A 9,740-nucleotide genomic window follows, 5' to 3' on the forward strand; every position below is an offset into this window, starting at 1 on the left:
GTGAAACCAGGCAGCTGCTCCGGAAAGACCCAGCGGCAGCCACTCCACATCCCTTCTCCCCTTCCCGCCCCTTGGCCTCCTCCACTCCCTTCCCTGGACTATATGTAGCTTAATGGCAGCACAGGTTGTAAAGGCCTTTGCATTCTGGGCTTTCGTAGTTGGCCAGCTGGCTAGAAGGTGGCACACTGACAATTAGGACTCATCTGTAAGCTAGAGGGGGACAGCATGGTGACAAAGGATGTGACCGTAGGTTCAGACCCAGCTCCACCCCTTTTACAGGATATAGGGTGTCATCCAAGTTTCTCCCAGCCTCAGTGTCCTCATCTATGAAATGGGGCAGCACTGAAATACATAAAGCATATACCTAGCTCAGCCTTGGCACATCTTCAATAGGGTCAATTCCCTGCTTCTGAGTTCTGTCTGTCCACCCATCCTCCCTTCCCCTTCTCCCTTTCCTGTTACCTTCCTCTCCCTTCTCTCTCTCCCTTCTCCCACCTCCTCCCTCCTCTCTCTTCCTATCCCACGTCTCTCCTTGTCTCCTTTCTTGCTCCTCCTTTTCTTCCTCTCTCTCTTCCCTTTCCACCCCCTTCCTTCCTTTCCCGAAACCACTCCTTTCCTTTTTCTTCTGTCTCCTCCCCCAATTTCCTCCCCTCCATAAGCAGCCTCATTCATCTATCAAATTAGTAATTATCACCAATTAGAAAACCATCTGGGTCAGGTTTCTCAAAGTTTTTGGTCTTATAATCCCTCTATATTCTTAAAACTTGAGGACCCCAAAGAGCTTTGTGTCTGTGTGGATATTTATTATTAGTAATTAAAACTGAGAAAAATTGTAAAACAAGAACAGAGACTAACCCATTCCACTAGAAAACTCCTGAGATAATGAGCATCTAAAAAGCCACACATACAAAAAGAAAAGGTATTATTATCATGAAATTAGTTTTGACCTTGGGGACCCTCAGGTGGGGACCACTCTTTGAAAACAGCTGGTCTGGCCTAACAAGCTCCCTTCACCTCTGTGGGAGAGGCCTCCTGAGGCCATAAAGGCCTTGTAAGGGGCTTGGAAAAGGGGGAGGAAGAAAGGAGGGTGATTAGGGGGAGGAGGGGCTTAACGAGGAGCTCTCAGCGAGGCTTTGGGGTGACCACAGGCCCTGTAAGAGATCCTGGAGGGGCACGGAGAGGCAATGGGCAAGGCTAGAGACCAACTGAGGCCTGTGAACGGCTGAATATCTTTTCAAAGGAGGACACTTGAAATCCTGAGTAAGCAAGCCCAGCTGATAGGTTAGATTAACTGAGGTTGGGGTGGGGACCATATCACTTCACCTGGCTTTCCCCCAAGTCCAGGAAAGCCGACTGAGCAGGGAGTTGTAGACCTGCATTTCCCAAATGGGATGCTGGGTCAGCAACAGGTTAAAAATACAGATCCTTCGGGCCCCTCCCCCGGAGCTCTGCTGGGCAGGACTGAAGTGGGCCAGGCCTTCTGCTAAGGCAACTTGAGGGAAGCTCTCAGTGAGTCTAATCTCTGTGGATCCTTTGTGAGAACAAGAGGCCCAACCCTCTCACTTATGATAGGAGGGAATTGGCCACTTGTCAAGGCATATTATGGACCCCTCATTCTCTAGACAGGGCCTGGCTGGACGTAGGCTGGCCTTTGGGACGGGTCATTTTCCACAGTGAGCTGATTCAAGGCCATTTCTGGTGAAAGAAGTGAAATTAATATTTTTGCATCGTTGTAAAAAGGATGCAGACCCTCTAGTGAGGAGAGGGGATCAGGAATGATGCTCTGATTTAACCACCTAAATAAATATGAACTAAATATATGTATGGTATGAGCATTTGTGTGAGGAGTATGACCACACAGTACCCATATTTGAACCAAGTTATCTGAACAACACACCACTGGTGAACACTTAACTTTATCATAAATCGGGAACCATGAAGCAGAGGTCACTGTTTCCATGTGTTCCCCAATAATAGGTGGCCTCCTACTCCTAGGTCTATGCCCAAGAGAAATGAAAACATATGTCCACACAGAACCTTGAACACAAATGTTCACAGCAGCCCAGAATGGGACAACTCCAATGTTCAAAAACTGATGGAGGGATGAACAAAAACATGGAATAGCCATACTATGGAATATTATTTAACAATTAAAAGGAATGAAGAACTGATACAGGCTAATACACAGATGAACCTAGAAAACGTTATGCTAAGTGAAAGAAGCCAGACACAAAGGGTCACATATTGTATGATTCTATTTATATGAAATGTCCAGAATGGGCAAATCCATAAAGACAGAAAGCAGATTAGTATTACTTAGGGCCCCACCCCATAACAAAGAAACAATTTCCGGAGGATGAGGCCCCGAAATCAGGATTTTAAAAAGATTCCCAGGTGATTCGAATGTGCAGCCAAGGTTGAGAACCACTGCTCTAGAGTTAAGCCTCAAATTGACCTGTGGAGAGCCACAAACAAGTCCCAGCTTAGAGGGCAGAGCCCTCTTAGCATAATTAAGCTTGACCTTATGGCCTCCCCCTAGATCAGTGGTTCTCAATCTTCTGGCCCTTTAAATACAGTTCCTCATGTTGTGACCCAACCATAAAATTATTTTTGTTGCTACTTCATAACTGTAATGTTGCTGCTGTTATGAATCGTAATGTAAATATCTGATATGCAGGATGGTCTTAGGTGACCCCTGTGAAAGGGTCATTGAACCGCCAAAGGGGTCACGACCCACAGGTTGAGAACCGCTGCCCCAGATCCTTCCTATGTAGCTAGTGGGCTGTGGGAGGTGCAGCAAGTGTTGCCAAAACAAGTGAAACTCACAAGAACATTGTAACTATGTTGACCACAACCTTGTTTGTCTCTGACTATAAAATAAAGCCTCAGCTTGCTGGCTCGATCCTTCTCTGTGGCCTCATCCAGGCACAGGAGATCCACCGAGCCCCAGCTATATTCTCTTTGTCTTTTCTTTAATCCTTCACCGCCGCCCCCCCCCCCCTCTACTGGAGCCCAGGTTGAGTGCCTGTGAAAGAGAATTTGCATGTTAGCCCTTTAAGAGGGCACCTGGGTTTTTAGCATACTCTTATCTCTCCCTGGTGGACAGAATCCATGCTGATTTTCACAGCCAGATGTTGTATGGCCTCCTCTTCCTGGCACTGGTGCTCCGGACTGGTGAGCCCAGCATGGGGTTGAGATACCCCAGCTCCTCAGTGGGGACCCCTTCCCGAGTCTCAGTGCAGTACCTGGGTGCAGGACCAGCCCTTTTCATATCTATCTCTGCCCTTCCTACCTATGTTTATGTGGTTTCTTCTGTAAATGCTTGATTATAAGACTTTTCAGCTATTTGTAAAACAGTTGCAACTGTCAAAAACCAAACTGTGCATACTGAATAAAACAAAGCAGAAAGATGAATTTATTGCCAGGCCTTTGATGTGCCAGCTGGGAAACTCAAGGCAACAGAAACAATGAGTTGCGAGTTGTTCACAGACCAAGGGAGTTTTATGAGGTACATGTGGAAGCTATTTGGCTTTGTCAGTTAATTGGTTGCCTAGGGGTCTTCCCTATTTGAATCAGGGCAGCTGAGTCACAGGCACAAGACTTAGGAGATGGCATGAACAAACTTGGTATCTTGAGGTTGGAGAGTATCCTCTGCTGATTTCTGAGAAGAGCTATAAATTCCTGTAAGGTTGGGTTAAGCTTCCTTTGTGGGCCTGTGTTGACCTTCTCTGTTTTATCCGTGACATAGAACCAAACGAAATTTTTCTCCATTTTGGTTTGGTTCTGCAGAACCAAGCCAGTTGCTCACATTGACCAAATCACTGCTATCAGGCTGGGTTTGGCTGATTTAGCTGAGGAGGTCAATGTAAATGGTGGTGGCAAACTGCTCAAGATTACAGGCTGGGCAAGCCCTGGAAAGAGTTACAGTTGTTCTTGGTTCTAATAAATTGGTGATTGAAGAAGCTGAGCACTCCGTTCATGGTGCTCTCTATGTTATTCACGGTTCAGTGAAGCAGGGAGCTCTTATTCCAAGAGGTGGTGTTCCAGAAGCAGAGTTGGCATGGAGAGGAGTGCTCGACCCAGAGGGGAGTGTTTGTCCATGGTTAATTGAATATTCACACACATTGAGTGGTATGGAATCCTACTGCATTGGTGTCCTTTGCGGGTGTTATGGAGGTCATCCGGTCTACACCAGCTGGCACTGACGGCCTGAATCCCGTTTCTTCAGTAACAGCATTAAGAAACCAGGACACCCCAAGAGAAAATAACTACAGGCACTAATGTCCCAAAGGGTGGTATTTCCAACTTTCAAGGAACTGGTCGTCTAGCCTTTGTTGGTTTCAGTCACTGAACTGACTCTAGCAACTGAAACCATCCGAAGCATCAGCAAATAATGTGGTGAACACTCAGTAATCTGGGTAACTCTGGCTGCCTGGCATCATCAATGACACTGACAGTGAGGCTGGAGTCACAGATCTCCTTGGTGTTCCTTGTTTTCTGGAAGATTTTTCCTCTGTGAATTCCTGGGCTCAGTCTTCCATTTGGCATTTGCTTAAAATTATATTGACACTATTTACTGAAACTAATAAATAATTTGGTTTCAAAAATGTGTCTCTCTCCAGGCCTTCCAGGTCATTATTACGCTTGGCATTTTATGAAACATCTGCACCTGCTCTTTTGACTCATCTTAGGGGCCCTTTCTCTTCAGAACATTTGGCTCTGCCCGGCTGTCCTGTCACAGCGCATTCTGCATTGTGACATGATAAACTGACTTCATCTTTCATTGCTGTGTATTTTAGGGTGTTTCTCCTCTTACAGGCTATTGAAAACAAGGTTGCATAGAATTTTTTTGTACATAGCCTTGCACCCATGCATGATTACAGGCTGTGCAAGCCCTGGAAAGAGTTGTAGGAGGGATACCTAGAAATGCCTGAGATTCTGACGCACAGTTTATATGAACTAAAATCTGGCTACCTCAAAATTATTATTCAAAATAGGATCTGCCAATCCAAACTTCACAAGGGTAGGGGATGCTTTGCTCCTTACATACTTGCTGGTGTTAATTCATCCTAAATTTTTGCCTTTATGGCTTTTGGAGTTCGGGTCTTTAGGAATGTCATCCTTGTCCCAAGATTATAAAGAAAGTATTCTATGTCCTTGGTCACCGATCCATTCTGGAATTCTTTTAGTGTAGTGTGAAGTGGGACTTACTTCTTCTGAAAGAAGAATCAGGGTAGGTATTCCAGCATTGTTTATAGAAGACCTATTTTTCCCCTACTGATTTGACTGTATGCTCTAGTTAGTTGGCTTACCCTTCCCTCTACCAATAGCACTTTGTCTCAATTACTATATGTTTATAGTATGTTTATAGTATGTTTATAGTGGTATAAGTCTAATCTCCTCCCCCACTGTTCTTTTTTTTTTTTAATTCTTGGCTATTTTTGTGAATTGTTTAAAGTGAATTTTAAAAACCAGTTTATAAAGAATCCATTAAATAAAAATTACTTCAGCATTTTTATTAGGATGGGGTTGGATTATACATCAATTTGGAAATAAGCAGTATCTTTACAATATTATATCTTCTAAGAACACAAACTGCTGTTTCATTTATTTAGTTCTCTTATGGTTTTCATCATCTAGGTCCTATGTTATTGTTGAGGGTATTCCAACTCTTTGGGTTCTGTTGCTATTGGGAATGGAATCTGGAGAGGCTGTTTTGCCTTCCCAGAAGCCCTTTCCCCTGACATCTCCCTTTTCCTATGGGAAACTCCTCCTCCTTTGTTCTTAAACCATCTGGCTCTGGTGGAGTTGACTTCTCCGCACTTTGCCCCACTCCAAGGTCAGGAACATGACCCAAACCTGGCCTAACAGAGCCCATCCCTAAGTGAAGTTAACAGGACCCAATTCCAGGATTGCTGTAGACACACTATCAGGTGAGAGCCTTGCTCTGCTGGGGTATCGCCCCTGCACAGAGAGCCTGCCTGGAAGAGAAGACCTCCCCAAAGCACAGAGGTCAGAGATTTGGGGTGGGACGGACTGTGGAGAAACAGTTCAGGTGTGTGACATTTCGGAAGTCATGCAATGTGGCTGTACCTAAAGCTACTTGGGACTCAAATTTCCTTTTCTTCGTAAACTGATTTTTTTTCTTTTTAATTTGTCTGAATTTGCCACAATTTTTTAAAAGCATAATGTGACTAGAGCACTACACTTCTATTCACAAAACTTGCTCTGAGCTACTTTCAAAAGGCTTTACAACATGCCTAGGTAGCTTGTATTTCTGCTATGCCAAACAATCTCTTTCTTTGGAGACAAACCCTATGATAGTTACTACCATCATGTTGGTCAGCTTAGCATACTAACTTCTAGAGGCCGTACATGCAGTTGATTACTACAGGGGATGTTAGGCTTAAAAAGTAGATCTTAAGGGATGAAGGTTGTTGTTTTTTTTTAATATATTTTATTGATTTTTTACAGAGAGGAAGGGAGAGAGATAGAGAGTTAGAAACATCGATGAGAGAGAAACATCGACCAGCTGCCTCCTGCACATCTCCCACTGGGGATGCGCCCGCAACCCAGGTACACGCCCCTGACCGGAATCGAACCCGGGACCCTTCAGTCCGCAGGCCGACGCTCTATCCACTGAGCCAAACCGGTTTTGGCGATGAAGGTTGTTTTAACCACGCATCTCAGAATACTTGAGCAACAAAAGATTCAGTCTACTTAGGAATCTGCTGAGAGATAAACACTTCAGACCACAAAGCTAACAAACATTAGGCTACACGTATCTTACAACAAACATAACCCCACTAGAGGCCAGGTGCACGAAATTCGTGCACAGGGGGGCAGGTCCCTCAGCTCGGCCTGCACCCTCTCGCAATCTGGGACCCCTCAGAGGATGTCCAACTGCCGGTTTAGGCCCGATCTCACTGTGGGATCGGGCCTAAACCGGCAGTCGGACATCCCTCTCACAATCTGGGACCACTAGCTCCTAACCACTCACCTGCCTGCCTGCCTGATTGCCCCTAACCACTCTGCCTGCCTGCCTCATCACCCTAACCACTTGCCTCCCTAACTACACTTGCCTGCCTGATTACCCCTAACCACCTCTGCCTCGGCCCCTGCCACAGCGGCTTCATCTGGAAGGACGTCCGGAATGATGTCCAGAAGGCTGTCCAGCTGTCCAGTCTAATTAGCATATTATGCTTTTATTATTATAGATTCTGTTAAAACAGGCCAACATAGAAGTAGGAAAGAAAAATCTCAGCTAGAGTGCCTGAAGTATCACAGTATTATACATGTAGAGGGGGAAAGAAAACATGCCATACATATGCTTAAAATGTTAACAAAAATTTAAAAAGTCCTTGAAAATATATTATCCAAGGGAATGAAGGTAAAGTATTAAACACGTGTGCAGGTGTCTTAGTCTATTTCCTCCATGCGTGAGGTGCTGTCTATTTCCTCCATGCATGAGGTGTTGTCTCCTTCTTTGTTCTTAGTCTTTGCTAATTAGACTGGACAGCTGGACAGCCTTCCGGACGTCATTCCAGATGAAGCTGCTGTGGCAGGGGCCGAGGCAGAGGTGGTTAGGGGTAATCAGGCAGGCAGGTAGAGTAGTTAGGGGTGATAAGGCAGGCAAGTGGTTAGGGTGATGAGGCAGGCAGGCAGAGTGGTTAGGGGCAATCAGGCAGGCAGGCAGGTGAGTGGTTAGGAGCTAGTGGTCCCAGATTGTGACCACTAGCATCTCTTCGGTCACAGCAGCACTGCTCTAGTTAGCAGTGGGGTCCTCTTCATTGATACCAAGTTTGATCATCCTGTAGATCCTGTTAGTGTGTGTCTGGGGGTCTTCCAGACTGAAGTCAGAGGACAGGAGTGCAGTCTCATAGAGCAGGATGGCCAGATCCTTCACAGACTTATTCTGTCTGCCTCCACCTTCTGCCTTAATGTCTCAATGATGTTTTGCCATAACAAAATACCATACATGGTGTGGCTTAAACAACAGATATTTATTTCTCACAGTTCTCTAAGATCCAGGTATCAGCAGCAATGGTTTCTCCTGAGCCTCTTTCCTTGGTTTGCACTCAGATGGCCAACCCTCATATCACACATCCCTCGTATCTCTTCTTTTTTTTTCTTTTTTTTTTTAATTAAATCTTTATTGTTCAGATTATTACATTAGTTACTCTTTTTTCCCACCATAACTCCCCTCCACCCAGTTCCCACCCCACCCACCGCCCTCACTCCCCACCCACTGTCCTAATCCATAGGTGCACGATTATTGTCCAATCTCTTCCCTCGCCCCCCACACCCTTTCCCGCCCCAAGAATAGTCAGTCCATTCCCATTCTATGTCCCTGATTCTATTACAATCACCAGTTCATACTGTTCATCAGATTATTTATTCACTTGATTTTTAGATTCACTTGTTGATAGATGTGTATTTGTTGTTCATAATTTGTATCTTTACCTTTTTCTTCTTCTTCCTCTTCTTAAAGGATACCTTTCAGCATTTCATATAATACTGGTTTGGTGGTGATGAACTCCTTTAGCTTTTCCTTATCTGTGAAGCTCTTTATCTGACCTTCAATTCTGAATGATAGCTTTGCTGGATAAAGTAATCTTGGTTGTAGGTTCTTGCTATTCATCACTTTGAATATTTCTTGCCACTCCCTTCTGGCCTGCAAAGTTTCTGTTGAGAAATCAGCTGACAGTCGTATGGGTACTCCCTTGTAGGTAACTGACTGTCTTTCTCTTGCTGCTTTTAAGATTCTCTCTTTGTCTTTTGCTCTTGGCATTTTAATTATGATGTGTCTTGGTGTGGTCCTCTTTGGATTCCTTTTGTTTGGGGTTCTCTGCGCTTCCTGGACTTGTAAGTCTATTTCTTTCACCAGGTAGGGGAAGTTTTCTGTCATTATTTCTTCAAATAGGTTTTCAATATCTTGCTCTCTCTCATCTTCTGGTACCCCTATAATTCTGATGTTGGTACGTTTGAAGCTGTCCCAGAGGCTCCTTACACTATCTTCGTATTTTTGGGTTCTTTTTTCATTTTGCTTTTCCGGTTGGGTGTTTCTCGCTTCTTCGCATTTCGAATCTTTGACTTGATTCTTGCGCTCCTCTGGTCTGCTGTTGGGAGTCTGTATAATATTCTTTATTTCAGTCAGTGTATGCTTACTTTCTAGATGGTCCTTTATCACACCATCGAGGGTCTCATTAGATTTCCTGTACATCTCATCAAGTTTATCGACAGACTCTAGAAGCCTCTTGAGAGACCTCAAAAGTGTGGTTCTGAACTCAATATCCTCCCTTGATAGTTTTGTCCTGTTTCTTTGTCTCCGCATTTTTTACGCTTTCTTGGTACACCCCCTAGTGGTCTTTGTGCGCAGTCTTGTTGTAGTTAAGCCTTGATTGTTGTAGTTAATACTAGAGGGATTTGACCTCCAGGCCAACTGGCTGTGTTAATCAGCTGTGTCTGCAGTGGAAGAACTTGTGTCCTCTAGGGAGGTGCTAATCTAGCCTTTGCCTGAGGCTATCCGGCAAATGCCTCTGTGCAGGGCTTGGGCGGGGCGGGTCCCACAGGATCAACAGGGCGGAGGAGGGAGCAGTTATGGCTGCTCTCAGCCCGTACCCAGGGGCTCTGCCTCTCTGTCCCAGCAACGGCTGCAAACCTCGGAGGGACCGTAGCCAGACAGTCCTGCTTCTCCCGTTTGAGTCTGGGTCCCTAGAGACTCGCCCGGATCTGGAGCT

This window comes from Myotis brandtii, unplaced genomic scaffold, assembly GCF_000412655.1.
Source record: "Myotis brandtii unplaced genomic scaffold, ASM41265v1 scaffold182, whole genome shotgun sequence".
NCBI lineage: Eukaryota > Metazoa > Chordata > Mammalia > Chiroptera > Vespertilionidae > Myotis > Myotis brandtii.